We start from the raw sequence: 21,218 nt of genomic DNA, 5'->3' as shown, positions 1-21,218 counted from the left end.
TGCCATATCCAGAGGAGCTGGAAAACAGCAGCACTTTTCAATTAGAGTATCCAGAGCTTGTCACCTCTTTCATAGTCATTGCTTTTATTTCCCAAGGTTGGTAAGTGGTGTTCCCAGCACTGAGGCTGTTCTCCCTCAGCCATGGCAGTGTGTGCATGGCAGCCCCTGCCCCAGGCTGGGTCAGCTCACAGCTCTGTGCTCTCTGTGTCCTGGTTTTCCACAGGGATTTCCAGCCGGATCTCTGAGCTCACCGAGTGGCAGCTCTGTGGTACCTGAGGCTGTGGGTGTGCTGGGCACCTCACCCTCCTCCTCCCTCTTGTCTCCATGAGGTTTGTGGAATCAGGACAGAGCTGCTGCCTTGGTCACAGGTGTGTGAACTGTGGTGGCACCTCCTTTGTTCTCTGACAGCTCCAGCACAGGGACACTGTGCTGGGAGCAACCAAACACTGTCTGATGTGGGTGTTGGTGAGAGTTCAACTCAGGAAGGGACTGAGAAGATTTGATATTTCATAAAAGGTGATTGTTTTTATTTGTTTACTTATTAACATTGTGGAATTACTCCAAGCATCTGACTTAGTCTGTCAGCCTTTCCCTGGCAGAGCAGCCTCACCTCCCCAGCAGTGTGACTCAGGATGCTTGTCCTGCTGGCTAAGACTTTCTCTCCGTTCCTCCATGTCACCACATACCCATTCCCTCCCTCCTAGCTGCTGCTCTCTTGCACATTTAGCAGCAGAACTTGTTAAAAACACAACCATCTTCTCTGGCCTTGATCCTCTCTGACATTCCCTGACCCGCTCACTTCGCTGAGCAGAATCTCAAAGAAGCTCCTTCACCTGCTAATGCAGCTGTGAGGATGATCAGCACTCAAATCCCTGAGATCTCTCCTTCTTCACAGAGGTTAAAGAGAATCGTTTTTGCAAACTTTAGCTTTCTGCCAAGTTCAAAGGGAGGAGATCAATGGGATCTGTGCAGCCCTGATGCAGTGCCCCCGAGGTTACATTCCCAGCCTGCTGAGAGCAGCCAGGCTGCTGAGCCCTCCCAGCCCTGGCTGAATCACAGAGCTGCTGGGCTGGAAAAGAGCTCGAGAATCACTGAGTCCAACTGTTAATCCAGCACTGCCAATTCCACCACTGAACCATGGCCACGTGCCCACAGGTGCCACATGTCCCAAATGGGAAGGCTCAGGAAAAGCCACATGGATGGGAAATGCAGGACTGCCTCAGGTAGGAGGTTTTGGGGGAAGTTTTGGCGAGGAAGCTGCTGGTCCAGGGTGGCTGTCTGGCTGCTCTCCAGAGCTGGTGCCATCTGAAGATTATCAGTCATGGCCTTCGTATCCTTTTCCATTCCCTCATTAGCAGCCTGGAATTGGGCAGGAGGAGGGCACTGGGTCCTGCCAGTGGGTGCTGTGAACTGTGGGCAGTGTCTTTGGGGTGAGCTTGGCCAGGGCTCCTCCAGCAGCTCAGCTGGAGGCCAGGGCTGGGCAGGGGCTGCCTTGGGCTGGGCAGGGGCTGCCTCGGGCTGGCTGGTGCTGCCCATGGCTGGGGCTGCCCATGGCTCTCCATGGCTGGCTGCTCCCTCCTTGGGGGTTGTGTCCCCACTCCTGGCCCCCCTTAGAGAAGCCTTCAGCACCTCCTCTCCCCAGGACATCAGCGGGGTGTCAGGCTGTGGAGGGGGGAGGACACAACCAGCCTGGCCTGGGTACTGACAGAGCTGTGGGAAGAGGATCCCAGTGCAGGATCCCATCCTGTGTCCAGGATGTCGGGGTGTGAGATGAGGGGGATGTGGCAGGGCTGCAGGACAGGCACCAGTGTGCAGGGCAGGGTGGAAGGGGGACATCCCAGGAGCTTGTGGGCTGGATATAAGCAGAGCCCTTCACTGGGGCAACCCTTGGGATGAGCCCCTGCAGAGGGGGGTGTAGCCTGGGAGATGATGAGCTCCTGTGCAATCACTGCTAACCACAAATAGGTTATACAAAAAGACAAATGGCAGAGAATAAATGTAGTTTAAACTGGTCGATGGCAACAAAAATAGAGGGATTTATTTAAATTGAACTTCATTTAAAAGTCTGTTTTAATCTAGTCCCTGTCTCTATTCCTCGTGTGCTGGCTGGGCATTGTCTCCAGGGCTGCTGACCCTGAGCATGCAGGAGCTTGTGGTGACCTGGGGATGCATTTCCACCAGGAGTGTCTGTGCAGGCACTCATGGTAAAACCGGGGGGAACTCCTTAGGGGAAGGGAGTGAGGGGGCCTAAGGAGCCCCACCATTGTATTTGGAGTAATCCTTGTACTCTGGGTGTACAGTGGGGTTGTGCCCACCTCCCCAGTCCTGTCTTTTCTGCTCAGATTAAGGCTAGGAGTGAGCAGCAGAGGCGAAGGCAGGGGGCTGAAAGGCAAAAATCTGGGTTTTATTTCAGGCAGTGCCACTGCAACATGCTTTGTAAGAGGACTGGTGGATTATGTGTTTCCCACAACCAAAGGGAAATGTACTCAAAGGGAGTGTTAAGAGGCAGCCAAGGGAAAGAGGAAAGGGGTGATGTGGTCTGATACCTGCTGACCTCTCTTGTACAACCATATCTGCCCTTCTCCTGGTACCCTGAGAAACACACAGCCCTCCACAGAACGGATCTTCCCTGAGTATTCTCCCCCACACCCTTTTCCCCCTTCCTTTAGCTCTGGATCTGTTTAGAAGTCCCCATTTGTTTGCCTCTGGTTTCCATGACCTCACTGACAGGAGGCAGTGAGGAGAACCCAACGTTAGTGGCTTGCAGTGGAAGTTCAGCCCAGTCCAGCTGTGGGCGGTTCAGGGTTCACTCTCTCTTTGGTTTTTTGTTTGGGATTTTTTTCCACTCCCATGTCCATTTCTGCAGGAGCAGCTGACACTTCAGTCACAAGGCCAGAGTCACAGATCTACCAAAGCTCTTAATACCTAGTTGTATGTTTGTGTGTGCACTTTCTTTTTCAGGGTAAGTACATCTTTTAGGGATGGAATAACAGTTTGTCCAAGAATCAACAGTCTTCAGGGAGCCAAATAGTCCAGCAGCCAAGGCTTGTGCTCTTTCCTTGAGGTTTTTGGGATGAGTTGCTTGCCTGTCCTCTTACATAAAAGCAGAGCAAATTGTCAGAATAAACACATTTTAAAATATACAACACCATCAGTCAGAGCTTAAGAGGAGCTCATTGGCTGGAAAAGAGATCAAGGCAACCGGGAATTTGGATGACCTGACTGAGGCATTTGGACTAAAAAGTCCTTTTTCATTCACTGGAGTTAGTAATTTTTTTTCTTTAGGTAATCTGCCAGGAGAGGAAAAAAAAAAAAATCATCCTCCTTCCTGCAGGCAGTGAATCTGGACTCAAAATCCTATTGTGTTATTTTATAATTTTATTTTTTTTACAAGATTAGCTTGCTACTGGGCATGAGTCCCTGCCTTGGAGCATGCTGGATGAGGAGCCAGTGTGCAGCTCTGCTGTCTGGGGTGGTTATTGCTCTCTGATTCACAAGCCAGTGACTAATTCAAGTTAACTATGGTCACCTGAGGATGATACCCCCAGTCTTCCAGTCAGGGTTAGGTCAGCTTTAATCAGCCCTGCCCAGGGAGGGAGCTCTGGCAGGAATTAGACTGAGCAGAAGAAAAGCCTGGCATTATTTTCGGTGAGCTGTGGACATTTCTGTGCAGTTGGTTGCCCACGTGGGGAGGCGAGATCCTTGCAGCTGTTCTTTCTCTAGAGGTGCCGTCAGGACTCTTCCAGGACAAATTCCTGCTCCTTGGGCATAGCTGGGTTTCCCTGGCATTACACCAAGGTGGAGGGAGAAGCAGGGTGGGCCAGCCTGTGGATCCATCCCTGTGTATCCCGGGAGCAGCAGGGCAGAGGCTGGGACACCAACACCCAGCAGCGTCTGTGACTGCACTAAAGTCACAGGCAGAAATTGTTATTCCAGAGCACGGAGAGGAGGTGGAAAGAGGCTGAGGTCCAGCTAGGAGTTGGCTAGACTAGTTCTTGGATTGTTTTCCACACTGTGGTTATCCTTATCTGCATCTGGAAACTGGAGTGTGTTGTATGTGTTTGTAAGAGCAGGCGGATGTGTGAAGTGTTCTGGCAAAGTCAGAGCCCTCATTTTCCCCTCAGTAAATGCAGCCTGATTAGATTGGTATTGACATGCTGAGAACCTGCTCGGGTTGTTACATCTCTGTGGAAAGGCATCTGTCTGTTCCTCTCCTCCCTTCTGCCTGGAAGGATTGCAGAGCTGGAAATGGGAAGGACCTTTCAGGCTGCAAAGCCAGCTGTGAAAGAAATCTGCTGGGAAGGCACGGTGTGCCCGCCAGCTGAGCAGCACTTTGACAGTGTGTGTGGAGCTGGGAGCCAGTTAATAACAGTTTGGAACAATTGGTAATTCCCTAATGGGGAAAAAATAAGAAAAAAAAAAAGAAAAAGAAATAACCCTTAGTAAAACTCTTAAAACTGCTGTAGTTTGCTGGATGTTTCTCATCCTGTAGATCATTGCTAAGCAGAGTTACTGGAAGTGTTTGGGTGACCAGATTTGTCTGACTTATTGCACCATGTCAGAAATGTGCAGTGCTGCATGGCCTGTGAGAGCTTTGATTGCTCAGGCTAAAGCAGAGAGGTGAGGATGTGCAGGGCAGGCTGTGGATGTGCAGAGGTGGATGTGGAAGCTGTGGATGTGCAGGGAGGCTGTGGATAGGGAGGCTGTGGATGTGGAGGCTGTGGGTGTGCAGGGCAGGCTGTGGGTGTGCAGGGCAGGCTGTGGGTGTGCAGGGCAGGCTGTGGGTGTGCAGAGGTGGGTGTGCAGTCCAGTGTGGAGGTACCTGAGGGAGGTGCAGTATCTGCAGTTGTTGGATGTGGATCTCCACAGGTTTGCTTTGGCAGCTGCCTGGGGGAGTGTGTCTGTTCTCTCTCTGTGCTCGAGCTGGCTCATGCTGGATTAGCTCAGGTGTTTCTGTGTAGCTGCACAGTGGCTTCTAAATAAAAGCAAGAGAAGATATGGACTAATTGCCTTTAAGAACATTCTCCTTCCCACAAAGGGCTCATGGTAGCTTTGCACCATGAGATGGTCAGATAATGGCAATTCTGACATTCAAAATTTGCCTTTGCAAAATGGGGACAGACTCAGTCTAAATATCTGGGATGTTGCTGCCTTAGATCACAGCTGATGCAACCTCAAAAACCCTCATCCTGAAAGCTCTCTGAAGACAGATTTGTCTCCAAGAATGATTTTGGGTTCAGTAAAATTGCATGTTTCAGTGAAATGATATTTCTTTTCGCCAGCTTATTTATATTCATCATAATTGTCTCACTGTGATGCCTCCTATTCATTTGCTGGATCTACTTGTCTTGCATCTTGTTCTGACTCCGAGTGCTGTTTAGGGTGAGCCTGCCTTTGGAGAATGTGCCTGATTGGGACCATTGGAAAAGCTTTCATGTGCTTGCAAGAAATGCATTGCTAAGCAAAGCAAGCAGGGAAGCTGAGAGAGATGAGTGGAAAATCACTGTGTGAAGAAGTGGGAAGAATTAAAATAGATGGCAAGGAGTTAATCAAATAAACAAAGGTCCTTTCTTAAAATTTCTTGTTCTTTTTTTCTCTCTCTGAATAATCTCAATCTGATAATGATTGCACTGGCCAACCCTTGATACTTTTCTGTCTGATTACAGCTGGGTTGTAGTGGCCGTGATGAGTTACCACAACAGTCTATTATTGGCATTGTTAACTAGTGTCCCTCATTAAATTAAACTGAAAGGGGCAGGGAAGAGAATATTTTCAAGCTATTCCTTGCTTATAATTATTTAAATTTATTTCAAAGGATAAATTTATTTTAATTTGCCACAATGTCCTTGTCTTGAAAACAAAAGCTCTTCAGTCTTGATAGTTTTTATTTTTTTTTTTTGCCTTCTTCTATAAATTCATGCTTTGAGGAGAGTTAATTTACTATGCAAAGAATTTTTGAAGGTCATGTGCAGTGCCATCATCATTGTACAGAGGACCTTTGGGAAGAGCTGTTTGTCTGGGCAGGTATTTCTTGGCCCTGTGTTGCTCTGGGAGCCAGGTGCCATTTACTACCAAAACAGGGGCATCTTTCTGACCACTGTGTTCAGATCCCAGGGGTGAAGTTACTGAACAGCAAAATACAGAGAGAGCAGAAGGACCTGGCACTGCCCAGTCCTGGCTCTAGAGGCCACTTAGGTGTGGGTGGAGAAGGAGCTCCAGGAGGGCTGGAGCTGGCAAGGAAATGCTGCTTTGGGAGTTTAGCAGGAGGATAATCTGCTGCATGGCCTTTGTCTGTCCTTCTGCAGAAGTCTGGGGAGGAATTAGATGACTTGTTTCTGCCTTTATTGTAGAGAATGAGTTTTTTTGAGGTTCTAGACCCAAAAAGTGGCAGATTTGTCCAATGATGGGGAAAAATAGTTTGCTTACGAATAACACAGGAGAAGAAACTATGGAAAACAATCCCTAAGGACTCTGTAAGTTTTCCCTCAGGATCAGAGCTCTTGTCCTGGGGTTGCTGCAGAACTTTCAGTGCTGTGTAACTTCCCCTCCATGGCCACAGGCCCTAGAAATTACACAGGGGAACAAAGTAAAAGTCTGTTCTTCTTCACAGGAGACATCCAAGGAGAGTCTTTCTGATACTGTTCTGTTTTAAACAATGTCCTCAAAATTATAAATATTCTTGACTGTTTCTGTTGTTTGACATCAAAATGACAAGGTGCAAATGTGACACCTTGGAGTCCACTGATGGGGGGAGAAGAATCCCACTCTGCTTGGCACTTTGTTGGATGTGGGAACAATTGTGGCCTTGTAGTTTGAGTAGTTTTATTATTTATTTTATTTAGAAGCAAAAGTAAAATATCTACAGGAACAACCAACAAGAATTACAGCAACTCAGAAACTGAAACAGGAGCTGGTTCTTAGTAGTGGCAGAGATTGAGCAATACCTGGAAAAGAAGTGATTAAAACTTCTTACCCTTGTGAACTACATTCCTCTGCCTCAGAAATGCCTCAGAAATGTATTCCCAACTGCTTTTCTGTCTGTTGAATAATGTGGGCATATGATTCGAGCCCTGAGACTTAAAGGATTTAAGCATGTACCTGAAATTGGGCATGTGTGTGCTTTTTGCTGAGTAAGGGTGTCCTAGTCAGGTATTTAAATTTTAAATGCACTGGGGCTTTCACTCATTAAGTAAGCAAATTTCAACCTAGACAGCAGTGGGAGGAATAAACATTAAGCTCAACACAAGCTGTTATCGAAGTAGCTCTTCAGACTATGTAGAATTACACTTTAAGATGGGCAGAGCATCTTTAAAAACCTTTTGCAAAGCTAAGAGCTTATACATTAGCTTTCATAAGAGGCATTAGAGATGTCTGTGAATATTATATAAACACCAGGCTGTTTGCAACAGTTTATAAACCTAAATATTTTATAAGAAAATACCGAACATTTAACTTGCCTTGTATTTTTTATACGGCAATAAAAACACCATTTTTATCAAAAGATGCTGGAAAGCCTGACTAATAATGTGACACTTTGTTATAAACTGGGAGGAAAGTTCACTGGCCTAGAATTAATAAGGTGTATAATCTGTATAGGAATTTTTACACTGTGGGGGAAGGAGCCAACCTTGGCTTTGCTTCTGCATAAAGATGCATGTGATTGGTGAGAATGTTCCCTAATGCATCTTTGTGTCTCTGTGGCTAAAGAGGTTTCCGTGGTTTCCAACTGGACATTGCTTGGAAAAGGAAAATCCCATGTCCACCTGTGTGATAGCTGGTGTTGGATGTGTCTGTGCAGTGACCTCCTGCAGGAGGCAGGAAACAGCAGCTTTGAGACCTGGGCATTTTCTGCCCAATACATGGACCAAGAAGAGCTGCTCTGCCAAGGGAGAGGAGTGTAAATCCATGAGTGAGGGAGATTTAGGGCATAACCCTTGTTTTCCACAGTTTGTCTTAACATTTCCAGCAGGAACACCACAGCTTTACCCTCTCCAAGCAGAGCAGTTGTGTACTCCAAGTGAAGGACCATGTGAACTTCTGGAGAATTTTAACATAGGTGTACTGAGCAGCCACAAGTTTTCAAGCTGAAGTCACAGCTGAACAGCAGTTTGAAAATCCCAACTTGAGAGACTACTTAGGAGGAGGAAAAGTTTCCACTTCTAAGTCTTTCCAGAGCCAGACTTTGTTGTAAGGTAAGAGTTTTAATTTTATGTCTCTTTTGCTGATTAATGTCATTATTCTGATTTTACTGATTGATTTGATTATTTTTCTTGTTCTTATTAACTAAATATCTTTCTCAAGCTTGGCCTTTCATGCAAACATTCACTTGCCTTTCAGTAGGTATTTGTGTAGGTGTTTAAGAGGTTGCTTCCTTTCTGTGCTTGAACAGTTGTCCATGAGTGTTGTTCTGTTAAAGACAACAATGCCTCAAGGAGGAGCCTCCATCAGCACGTGGGATGGGCCAGGTTGGGATGACACAGTGGTAGAAATGCTTGGCCCTCTCTGATTGTCACCACTGATGAAGTGTCTGTGTGTAGCAGCAGGAGAAATGTTGCAGTTCTTCATGATTAGTGAACTGAAAGGTCTGTAAATAAGGTCTAGTACTCTTCTCCTTTGTTTTCTCCAGAGCACAGCAACCCATCCAGGCTGTCATTCCATTTGCAAGACTGAGTTTTCAGTATTTTTCCACTCCAAAATTTGCATAACACTTGGTCAGTTAGAGCAGAAGAATGAACAACATCAGAGATTTCCATTTTCAATTATTTAGCAATGTGTCCTTGCTCACAGAGTGATAAGACTGCCCCTAAATGACCCATCAGCCCCGGGTGTGAAAGAATTATCTTCTTGTCCCTAAAAAGGAGACACAGAATTAATTGCAAGGATCCAGAGTTACAGGATATTTGTGCCTCTTAACTCTTCCAGGAATCATGGAACTGGCTTTGCTTAATGGAAGATCATGTGTGTTGAAGGGGAAATTCCTTCCAGATCTGCACAGACATCAGGTCAAACCTTTGTACTGGCCAAAAATGTTATTGCAGTTGACTAAGGTAGGCTGAGAAATGATGGCCAGGAAAATGCATGCTCTGGAATAAATGAGAGGGTTGATGTGACCAGATCTCACACATGTCAGGGGTAATTCCTACAGCTATTTCCACTTTACATTGGCATAAACAATGTAGAAAATAAGGTTAGCACTTGTGCCATCTACAGAGCAAACACCAGTGCCAGCCAGGGATGTGTAATCCTTGTGTGTGTGTTTTTCCTATAGCTTGAACAGGAGCATGGAAATGTCAGAAGATCTATCACCAGGCTTGTCCCTGCAGCTTTAAGTGTTCTGCAGTCAGTTCTTTTGTATAATTGTGAATCTCCATTTCTATTTTGAATAATTTAGGAAGCCATCCAGTCTCCTTTGTTCAGTGACTACATCAGGCTCCCTCTAAGCCTTGAGGCTGTAGAGGGAGATAGTTCTTCACCTCCACAAGTTGTTTTTATTTTATTTTTTAACAAGGTTCCTGAGCTCCATTTCACTTTTTGGAAGCTGACACACTGGATGACTTGGCCAAGGTCATACAGGAAATTTGGGATGGAGAACCAAACATATGATTGCTACTGGTTTCCAAGCCAGCACTCAAACCACTGGGCATCCTTCTTAATTTCCAGTCTTTTCTGGCACTGCTGCCAGCTTTCTGGTCCAATTCCTCAACCACCTTATACCTCCTTTTCCCTCCTTTTGTAAATAAAGCCAATGTCAGGAGGTAACCCAGCAAAATAATCGATAGGTAGTCATTTCCTCAGCCACTTCCACTTCTCTTTCACTTCCCAGCTTGCCCACCAACAAATTTATTTCTTGCTTGGAGCACTTCACTGAACCATTTCTGTTCAACAGTGTCTGTTAGCACTTTGCTAAGCCTCAGACTGAACATCTTTGATCCACCCATTTCAAGATTAGATGGATGACAGAACCCAAAGTCTGGCTCCAAACCCAGCCATGTTTTGGAGGTACATTCAAAGCCCGAGCTTGGATTTGGCTCTCAGTGTGGTTACTTTGATCTGCCTTCAGATCTGGGTGCTGTGTCCTCTGACATCTCTGTTTCAGGCACAAGATCTCGTGTTCTGTCTGTGTGAGAGCCCTGAGCTGTGCATGGACACATGAACACGCCCTGAATGGAATCTGAGAGGATCCCTGGGTGCCTCTGTGCACCTCGGGTGGGAAGTGGCCCCCAGGGATCCTCTCAGATTCCATTCAGTTGTGTTCATGTGCCATGGGGGTTTTTAATAGTTGGGAGGTTTTTTGTGAATTACCTGGAGGCCTAGAGAATTGAGCACTTAGACCAGTCAAATGTGCAGAAACCCCACTGTTGCACGTCCTCGTTGCACTCTCCCTCTTGCCTGTTTTCCAAGCAGCTGCTTCCCCCTTCCTAGAAATCACCCCAGCCCTGCTCCTCCCCCTGGTCTCCTGTCCCCACACAATGAGGACATGGTGTGGTTCTTTCCCCATGGGTGGGAAGGCCAGGGAATGCTTGGTACTGTGGGCTTTTGCACTAACAGCAGTTCAGAGCAGTTCACTCTTTCCAGGGAATTATTCTAGATTTATTCACCACAAAGCATCCAACCATAACAACTCGGTAATTTTAAGGCCTAAGGAAAAAATGTAACAAGATGTTCAAAAATTTTGGTTTGGGATAATTGGGAGTTGTTTATATCCTTGTGCTGCTGATTATGTTGTCATATACCACCATTACTGGTGTCCTCAGGAACAGGATTAGCTTTGCTTGGAAACAAAACCTCCATTTTAACCATTTAAATGCTGGTTAACGTAGCTGGGATAATAACGGGAAGAAAAATATTCCCCTGCTGTTACTGGATGTATCAGATCTTCAAGAATCATAGTGGTGAGGGTTGAATGAACAGATAGATGGATAAATGAAACACACTGGGATTTTTCTGATAAAACAATCAGGGCAATGCAATTTTTCTTTAGAGCACTTAGGGCAGAGTCTCCCACTGCTCTGTAGAATCAGTTCTTGCCCTTCCTTGGTTTGAAAATACCTTTCTGTGCATTTGGGTCATATCAAGCTTTCCAAGCTGTATCTTCCTGGGGTTTTGTACCCTCCCATTATTTCTGCAAGGACCTCTGGGCCATGGTTATCCCCCTGGCTCCCTAAAATATCTGATGGATAATTCCTGTAATGGAACTGTGTTGTTTAAGGCATGGAGCCTGTCAGTACAGCTTCTCCTCAGGTTCTCTGGGACAGCTGGAACTGGCATTTCCCACTATTCCACTGGAGAGGATTGTACTGGGCAAGGCTGGGGCTAAATGCTCTTTACAGAGCTTTGAGAGTTAAAAAGAAGTTTAAATATTAATTACATTTGCACTCATAAGACCTTTTTAGATTTCCAGAGTGGCATATGAAACCTTTCTTGTGAGTTTGTTGGGTTTTGTTGGTTCTTTCTTTGTTTGTTTGTTTTCAATGCCATATCAAAACATGAACAATAAATTCTGATGTTTTGTACCAATTTCTGGCCAACCTGAGGTTTTCAGCAGTAATTTCCTTCCGATTTCATGGAATTTGGGACCTGACATGCAGCAAGTTAGATGTACTTTGTTGAGAGACAGTCTTGTCTGCATCCAGAGTTTTCATAACATCTAATTTAAAGTGCATCTGGAATTTTTTTGGGGGAAAAAAATCTCAACAACTGTAGAGAAGAAAATGAGCCATTTCCTTAGCTTGAACCTGCATGAATTAGTGGTAAAGTGTTGATCTCTAAACTTGCAGTTTCTGAACCATAAAATCTGTTTATTTCACCCTATAAAAGAACATTTTAACTTATATGGCTATTTAAGTTTAAAAGCTATTAAGGAAGTGGGTGGGGAGAGGCAAAGCAGCAGCTTGAATCAGTAATTCAAGCTTGCAATCCAATCTTTATCTGCTGCATAGCTTGCATAGAAATCCCCCTCAATGTGGATTTTCTGTGCTTGTAGCAGTCCCACCATACAGGAAATATACAGTATATATTTCCAACATTATCCATAATTGTAGTAAAGCTTATAAAGCAACCCATTCCTTGTGTGCTCCTGGTGATCTGCAATAACTGGATATTCTTAAGTATGTGTCTGAAGAAGGGAAAAACATAACAGGAGCTGGCAGAAGTCATCTGCAGTGGCTTTCCAAAGGGAGCTGGGGGAAGGTCTTTGACGTGCTCTCACTGCAGGAGCAGCAGCAGCTTTGATGGAAAACCCACAGCCCTGTGTTTCCTTTGTATCTGATCTTCGGGGGGTTGTGTTTCCCTACAGATTGAAAATCTGAAATCATGTCAATGAGTACCTGGGTCCTGCTGCTGCCCCTCCCTTCCCTGTGCCCTGGTGCACCCTGAGGAGAGCAGAGAGGGGCATGTGCTGGTTCCAGTGTGAGGTGAGTGTTTGTCCTTTGTGCCAGGGTGGGGACAGGGAGGGAAGGCTCCTTGCACAAACTCTGATGCTCCTTCACACCCCCAGAGCAGCCTTGCTGCACAGGCACCTTCAGCAAAAGGGAGGAGAGGGTCTGATTCCCTCTCTGCAAAACTGGGAGGAAATGGTCAATGCTTGGAGAGGCTGTGCTTCACTTGAGCTGTGCAGGCCTTTTCTAACCATTCCTGAACTTGCAGGACCTTGCTAAAAATAGTTCAAAGTGTAACTGTGAGTTCCCTGAGCTGTGATCCCACAGTCCTGTGTTATCCCACTCACCATTCCTTTGGAAGGATTCATCCTTCCCCTCATAAAACTTAAATCAGCTTGTTCTTTGAGCCAAGGGTTGACATCATTATGATGCTACATCCTATGTAATGGTGTGAGACCTGGAAAAGCATTCCCAGCAAAACCACGCTCGGAATTGGATTTGCAGCCCCTGCAGCCTGGGCTCCCTCCTGCCTCCACATCTACTTGTACTTTTAAAACCTTGGAAATGCCCCACAGTAACACAGCAGCACACTCCCGAGGATTTATCAAGGGTCTTTTTAATGTTCCCATTTTTCTTTCCGTGACCCCATTTGTTTTACGTTTGCAAGAGCAAAAGTGATTGTTTTACCAAATTAAGCTACATTTCGTGCCAGGAACAGTGGCTAGAATCTTGTTGACAGATTTGGAAAAGATTATTCTTTCAGTACCTTTTGAATGATTTTTTTAAGGATGTCTGCCATGTACTGTTTCCAAAATCAGACCACATTTAACTGTTTAATATTATATGGTGACAGGGACAAATTAGCACCTTTCATTTTCCTATCAAAATTAACACATCCCAAGAAGACACTTCAAGAGCTACAGATCTCTCATTTAGAAACAAATGTAGGAATTTACTTAAATATGTTAAATTCAAAATCTTGGCACAAATAAAGTTTGAGAGATTTGTTATTGATTTCAAAGGCCTCAGAATTTTGCCCATTTTCACATAATCATAGAAAGGCTTCTGTTGGATTCGACCTTAAAGATGTAGTTCCTAAACTGAGAAAATTGCACACAGAGCAAAGAGAAAGAAATGTCTCTATCAAACTAAAATGACGGTATTTAGATATACTAAGGAGACAGATCTTAAAATAATTTATGTAGTTGAGAAAGCTTAAGGCCTCAGTGCAGGTGAAATGGCATAAGACTTATGAAATGCAAATATTTATAAGATTCTCTAGTTTAGTAAATGGATTCTTAAAAACTAAGAGATGAATAGCCTCCCCATGTATATAAAGAATGTGACAGCACTCTGCAGCCCTTCAGAGAGCATAACATAGAGCACAAAGCATTTCTGCAGAAAGCTCTTATCTCCTTGATGCTCTTGAGTCCTCCCTGGATCTTCCTGCGGATGTTGGGAGCCTTCGCTGCAACACTTTCTGTCCAGACCAGCTGTTTGCTCCATTTCTCCTCCCAAATCTATTTTGAAAGTATATTTTCCTGCATTTCTAGATCAAATATTCTTCCTGCGTTGATAGGTGACTCTGAAGGAATTTTCTGAGCGACTGATAAGATCGAGGTACCCCTTGTTGGGAGCAGCTGGCACGGGGAGCATTGTACAGCTGAGTGGGACTGTCAGAATTTGATCGTCTGCTTCTGTCACGGGGCTCAGCCAGCACGGGGTGGTTCATTGCATATATGTATATATATTTTATCACAGTGCATTGCTGTTTTCTGAAGGATAAGATATTCCAAACCCAAACAAACTCATAATTCCAGGAGCAGGAAGGCCTCCGTGGGGTGTCCCTGCTCTCCGTGGGCACAGGGAGCAGCTCCCGAGGCAGAGGCTTCTCCTGAGCCCTCGCTGGGCTCTGGCAGTGCCCGGGCTGGGAGCTGCTGACAGGGCATGATGAAGTGTCTGTGGAGGCTCTGGTGGCCACGGGTCACTGCTGGAAATGTGAGACTGGAATGGGCCTGGTGCTAATGACTGTCGGTGCTCCAGGGGCAGGGAATGAGCACCTGGCACACGGCAAAGGGCCCCGGCTGCCAAGGTCAACATCCACGGGGCCTCGTGTCAATAAACAAGGGCCAAGGGAGCTTTTCCTCACACTGGATCGTGTGTCGAGCCCATCACACCCATGGCACACACACACAGCCCCCTCCCAGGGCAGCGACGGGAGCTCCCAGCACCTTTTCCCAGTTACGTTTCCCTCTCCTTGCCATGAAATCTGCTGGAGCATCTCTGTCCTTTGCTCCCATTCTGTGCTTACCTGGGAGGATGTTCCCTTCCTTACCTTGGAACTCATCCTCCTCATCTCCCAGGGCGAGTCCCCTTTCAGCCACCACCTCTCCTTTTATATTCCCAGCCCGCTCGGATACACACCAAGATTCCATTTCTGCTTTGGCCTGGATTATGTTTTCCAGGCCAATATATTATGCCACTTTCACACTCCCCTCCCTGCCCCATCTGGCTCCCATCCTACCCCCATAAAGATTATTAATATCTCCTCTTTCCAAGCGATTTATTATCAGGGGCCAAACTGGTGCCATTTCCCATTTTAGTAGAGCACTGAAAATAATCCTGAGGAGTGTGCCCAGCTATAAAAACGTACTTATACTGTCATATTTGCAGTTTCAAACATGCACCACTTGATAGTCTCAAAAGTGCTGTTTAATTGGGTTTTATGGGTTCTAATTAATTATACTAGGTAAAAAAATTACTTGTCCCATTACAGCTCTCTGTGGTTTACTCTGAAGAGCAATGTAATTTAGAGATAAATTGTCCTTCTCTATCCCCCTGTTCCCCTTTTCCCAGCAAGTTCCAGAATGGTTTAATTCTCCTTAAACCCAGGAATGAAGCTGAGAGAAAGCTACATTTTGTTCAGGGGACGCAGCTTTTCCCAACACCCATAAACAGCTTTATATGTGACTTGAAACGATTCCATGTTCCTTCTGCTGAATCAGGCTGGTGAAATTATGAATAATCCTGTGACTTTGCACAGCTCAGGTCTGGGGGGCTGGGATTTTGCAAAGCCTTGAATATATTGGCAGTTCTGTACACTGGGGATTATTTGCTCTGATTATACAGAGATAACAGTGAAGGAAGCTGAGCATGGGTGCAGGGGGTTTTGGCTGGATGAAGGTCTAGACTGAGATTTCTTTCCATGGCCCTTTAGGGAAACAGAGTATGAAAGGATCTGTCTGCTTTTATGGCATTTTGATGTGACTAGCAGCAAAGGAAACCTCTCAAGTTAACTCTCTATTCTGTCTTGCAGAATCATGAAGCCTGGATTATTCACACAAATTCTGGGGCAGTCTTCTGGCTTGTAAATACTTCCTCGAATGACTTGGTGAAAAATGAGGAGCCAAGCAGGTACATTCATGGTTGTTTAAAGTATACTATTGAATTACATCCCTTACTGTAATAAATTTGGTCTCATGAGGCAAAACATGAAATATAGGAGAGCTGAAGTAGAAAACATTGTATCCTATGACAAGAGGGAATGGCTTTAAACCGAAAGAGAATAGATTTATATTGAGATATTGGGAAGAAATTCTCCCCTGTGAGGGTGGTGAGGTCCTGGCACAGGGTGCCCAGAGAAGCTGTGGCTGCCCCATCCCTGGAAATGTCCAAGGCCAGATTGGAGCAACCTGGGCTAGTGGAAGGTGTCCCTGCCCAAGGCAGGGGGTGGAACAAGATGAACTTTAAGGTCCCTTTCAACCCAACCCCTTCTGTGATTCTATGACTTTTTCTGGAAATTAGGGAGTTAAGAGTATTAATTAATGAAAAAAGACAGGGCAAAGAAACCTCTTTCATTTGCCTTTAGAAGGCAAATGCTACTTGAAAAATGTGAAGCTTCTGTGTGTGTCAGATACCTCCAAAACTACCCCCCAGCCCTAGGAAGGAAACTTAGTGACCCTGCCCACATCTCTACTCTGAGCTGTTACTATTAGCACTAAAAGGTTACAGTTCTTTATGTGAGTACACAGATGAGTGGTCACTGGATCAAAGAGTTTGTAGTCATGCTTCACTAATTTGCTTATTTTATAAAATAAATAACCAGCATGTGAGTTGCTGGAAACTTGGACCATCCTGGGTGTCCAGATCATGTGCTGGAGCAGGAGCAGTGAGGGCTGCCAAATAAAGAAAAAAAAGGAAAAAAGAATCACCATAGTCACACACATTACTCATCACAATCTGAAATAAGAATAATACTAAGAACTGTTTCTATTAAAGTAATCCTTTTGTGTAGTAATATCAGTTAAAAGAAATTTTAGTCCATATATCTGGTTGGTTATGGTAACAAAAACTAAAACCTGCAACATTTTAAGGAATGAGTTAACAAAACAGAGCCCAAACCTGAATAAACCTGAAAATTTCTGGGCAGTGTTTGGGTAAGTCCAAACAAACCTGAATATCTCGGTGTTTATACAGTGTTTATGTTTGCTTTTACATGGCTTTTACTGCCTCAGAAAGCCATTTATGAAGAGGAGACAACGCAAAACCTGCTCTTCTCATGTGATTTTCATCATCCAGAGATTTAAATGAGTGGAATCTGCTCTTTTCATGCTATTCTGTCCCTGTAAATTACTCCTGGAGGCATTAAAAGGGCTTGTGAAAAACACCAATAAATAGCCAAAACAGAAATACAAATGTTGCAAACTGCTCAGGCTGCTGTGGCAGCAGCTCTGGGGTTAATTTATTGAGGAGAAGTGCTGAGGGACTCCAGGCCCGTGTCAGCTCTGCTCTGTGTGCAGCCTCATCTCACACTGCTGAAATCAGGGCTAAAACCCCGGGTTAGGGGACCACTGCTGTAACAGTGTCATGAGCATCACGCTCAGGAGCTGAGTGAGTTACTGTGATTATTGCAGAGGAACAGAGGATTAAGGAAAATGAAGGGAGAAAGGAAATACCAACTGGGAAGGGTCTCCTATCCCCTGTCACCTGGGCAGCTCCTGCCCCGGGGGATTGAGCCTCTGTCACTGACTGTGGAACAGTTTTGTCCTTGTATTTCCTTTATTTCCCTGGAACACTGACTGTACCAGGGAGCTCTGCCAGGGCCCTGCTCTGACCCAGCCCAGGCTCGGTCCAGCCCCTCCATCCCAGGGAGAGCAGCCCTGTGAGTCAGGATCTCCTGATTCCAGGGGAATTCCTCCTGTGCTGGCTGAGCCCTCCCCACTGCCCAGCTCTGGGAAGGAGCTGCTCTCAGCTCAGGGCTGGAGCTGATTTCTCACCTCCCTTCAAAAGAGAACATCCTCACACAGGGGGTTTTTGCCAGGACAGTTCTCATGAAGCCCTGACTGATCCTTTACGAACCAAGAGAAGCCCAACATTCACACAAGCCCCAGCATGTCCTTCAAAGGCACTGGAGTGAAGTTTCTTGTCCCCTTGATAAGAAAACAGAACAAAATATTAGTGAAAAGGCCAGATTGTCCAGCTTTTCCAGGGCATGGAATTAGCCTGAACCCTGGTTTCCTGTCTTAGGAGTCCCCTCTCTGTTCTCCCAAGTGTGTTACCTGTGGGGGCTGCTCTGCCCCAGGTGGGAAGCTCAGAGTTGCTGCTCCTTCTTCCACAGGTTACTGGGGGGTCCTTTGGTTAAAAAAGTTCAGATTGGGGTCTTTTGTCATGGGTGTATGAAATGAGGCAGTCCTGTGGCTGAGGAAGGGCAGAGCTCCACTCCTCACTCTCTTATGACTAAGTGGGAGAGGCAGAGAAGCACCTGGAAAATGAGGATACATTCCTGAGTATCACTGCACTGAAAATAACACAGAACACATTTAATAAGTGTTTTCTAACAAAATTTAGATGCTACTGCAGTGGTATTTTAAAAATAGCTGGTGATGTACCTGTAACTAGGATTGCTTGAAACTTTCCAGGCTTCTTTATTTCCTTGTAACTCTGTCAAGCTCCAAACATTCACACTGAATTTCCATGCTGGTATCAGCTCTGGTTGATTTATTAGAACAATGTAAACCCAACACAAATAAATTTTTAAGGGGAATTTCAAAGTTTGAGGCAAGGGAGGCATAGGTGTTCTCTCGATCAGAATGAAATGAAATCATGAATAACTGAATTTCCTGAATACTGGAATTTGAGTTCTGCTCCTACAATTCCTTCAGCAGTGAACATTATAAAATACAAATGGTTTGACTTACCCAGGCACGTACATCCCGATTTTCTGAAATAGAAAGATGCAGTCAAAATGCTGAACTGAAACCTATTGGGCAGATTTTGATACCTCTAATTTTAACTTGAAAACTTTAATCATTTGGACTTAGTATACCATGCCAGGTACCTTTTCCAGGTTTTGGAAAATTTCAGCCGATTATTACTCAGGAACAAGAATACTAAATATACATAAATTATATAATACATTTATATAACATTCCTATCCTATATATTGTATATTTCATCTATATATATATAAGAATTTTTATTTTAATTAAAAATTACATTTGTATAAAATTTACATTTTATATATACATAGGTATAATGGAGACAGTGTTCTCCTTGAAAAGCTTATTATTTAGAAAAGGGTGTCGGGAATTCATGAAATTAGGGTTTCCTGCAAAGTGTTTATTTGGCTTCCTTTTGTACCTGTGTTTGGTCTAGTCTTTAATTACAGGCCCATGTGCTATATTTAGCAGAGGAACCTGGGCTCATTCCCTTCAGAAGGTGGAGCAGCTCAGGAGATGAGTCAAAGCTGGGTAGAGGAGGAGTCTGGTTTCTGGTGGACTTTGCCTGCATTTGCTGTGGAAACAGGGAAAGTGGAGTAAAAAGGAGAGAACTGAAAGGAAAATGGGGGATCTCATGGCTGAGGCATCTCAATCCTGCAAAGCTCTCACCAAGTCTCGGAGAAGTCAATTTGAATTCTTCCCAACTGGCTATTAATTTGATTTTTTCTGTGTTCCCGTGTGCAGAGTGCACTGTCAGTGCTGTTCCTCCTGCCATGTGATGCTGCACAGAGTTAAAAACTCTGAGAAATCAATTCCCAGACATCTCAGTTTGGGTGCCCAACAAAAGCAAAATGTTTTGACCTGAATCTCTTTGTGTTTCAGTTTCCCATCTGTCAAACAAGAATAACAATATCCTCTGGTTTTCCAGGGTGCTGTTAGAAGCAATGAGCCTTGTGAAGCACTCGGATGCACTCAGATGCCATCCTGATAACGGCCCCAGAAAAGCTCACAAGAAAATCAGCAGTTGTGTCTTCCAAGCAGGTTTGGAATAGTCTGTGGTAAATAAGGCCTCAAGCCACATGCTGAAAAATGACACTGTAACAAAATATTGAATATCTGCTTATTAAGTGAACACTGTCCATCCTGAGGTAGAATCTGGTGGAAAACAAGACATAATCCAATATTTAAAGAATGAATCATAATGCAGATGAATAAGGGTTTATGTCTAACCTTAGTTCTGATATTTGATCACTTGGTCTTGCAGATCTAAGTTGTGCATGTGCAAAAGGATACCTGTGCCTAGAAAGAGACAAAATCTGAATTCCAAAATGGATGTTGTTCAATGAAATGTGCAGGATCTTAAATCTTGGCTCTGCTGAAGAGATGTTTCTTGGTGCCTGGTGAGTTTTGGAAAGAAGACACTGCAACTCTCCTATTTGGAAACAATTTTCAGGTAAATGTTAAAATGTAGGTTGCTGCCTCTCCTTTGTTTTTAAGTGATGAGCAAATCTTTCCAGCTGGGAAAGCTGATAGTAGAAATAGTTTTGAAATTAGTACATGGATTCTTGCACACACCTGGATGGGCTCCTGCAAAATTTGCATGGGATATTACAGCATGTTCTGTTATTAACATTTCTTCCTATGGCTTGTGGAAGAGGGAACTCCTTGGTTCTGCAGCAATCAAGTGCAGAGCTTGCACAGAGCTAGACAGACTACTTATTAAAGATAAAAGAATATTTTGGCACAAGAACAAAGGGGTATTAATTGGCTATGAATAAATTCTGTCTGGAAAATAAAGGAAATATTTTTTAACCAGCACAGCAACAGGATTCTGGAGTATCTTCTCAGTGGAAAGGAACATGGAGTTCCCAATTCCCTCACAAGGTGTCTGATGCAAGTAAAGGAGTTTGCAGACCTAAAGATCTTTTTGAGGCTAAATAGGTCTTAAGAACCAAATAAGTTGGTTTCTAGTCCCATATCTGCCATTCCTTATTCCTAAAAACAGTCCTCACATGGTTGACATTTCCTTTCTGCACTTCACACAGGAGAGAGGGACTCCTGGAGGGGTGAAAGAATAAATCCAATCTCCTCAGCCTCATTAAGGAGCACTCATGAGCAGAGCAAGGAATCAGAAAGGCATCTTTCCAAATCAGACAGGTCTTAGGAAGGAGTGAAGCCCTCTGCCTCCCTGTGCCCCCTCTGAACCCTTCCTGCCCTCTGAAGGGTGGGGAGCACCCATGGCAGAGGGTCTAGGGGGATACAGGGGGGTCTGTACACCCAGGATTTGTTCTCCTCTTCCTTTTCTCTGCTCTTTGCAAGGTAGGGCTGAATTGGCTTTGCTGACAAAGGATCCTTTCCAAACACAAGAGAGGAACAATTCCAGGCCACTGTGGAAGTCACTGGGAACAAACCATGCCCCTGCCCCTGTGTCTGATTGCTGTGCCAGCAGCAGGAGGCAGCTCAGGGTGAGCCCCTCCTGCTGCTTTGCCACTATTAAGATCCAGCAGTACCTTGAGGTTTCCTCACTGGCAATAATTTGCAGGATTAAATACTTCAAGCCACTCTAAAATTAGTTCCAGGAGGTATTTTGTGCTTTCATTTCAGAGCTCTCGTGAGCCCTTCC

The 21,218-nt window shown here is 44.8% G+C and overlaps 2 long non-coding RNA genes across 2 annotated transcripts; both read left to right on the top strand.

Annotated features, from left to right (window-relative positions):
• The first annotated feature begins 444 nt into the window (after positions 1-444).
• LOC116795378 lies at positions 445-8,186 on the top strand. The gene is made up of 3 exons (XR_004360037.1): positions 445-516; positions 1,156-1,223; positions 7,967-8,186. It is a non-coding gene; the product is annotated as an uncharacterized LOC116795378 (long non-coding RNA).
• Positions 8,187-12,307: 4,121 nt separating this feature from the next.
• On the top strand, positions 12,308-20,702 carry LOC116795375. The gene is made up of 5 exons (XR_004360034.1): positions 12,308-12,413; positions 15,694-15,791; positions 19,524-19,636; positions 19,860-19,995; positions 20,423-20,702. It is a non-coding gene; the product is annotated as an uncharacterized LOC116795375 (long non-coding RNA).
• Positions 20,703-21,218: the final 516 nt, after the last annotated feature.

The sequence above is a fragment of the Chiroxiphia lanceolata genome, chromosome 17 (assembly GCF_009829145.1).
Source record: "Chiroxiphia lanceolata isolate bChiLan1 chromosome 17, bChiLan1.pri, whole genome shotgun sequence".
In the NCBI taxonomy this organism is placed as follows: domain Eukaryota; kingdom Metazoa; phylum Chordata; class Aves; order Passeriformes; family Pipridae; genus Chiroxiphia; species Chiroxiphia lanceolata.
This window is presented reverse-complemented; position numbering and strand designations above follow the sequence as displayed.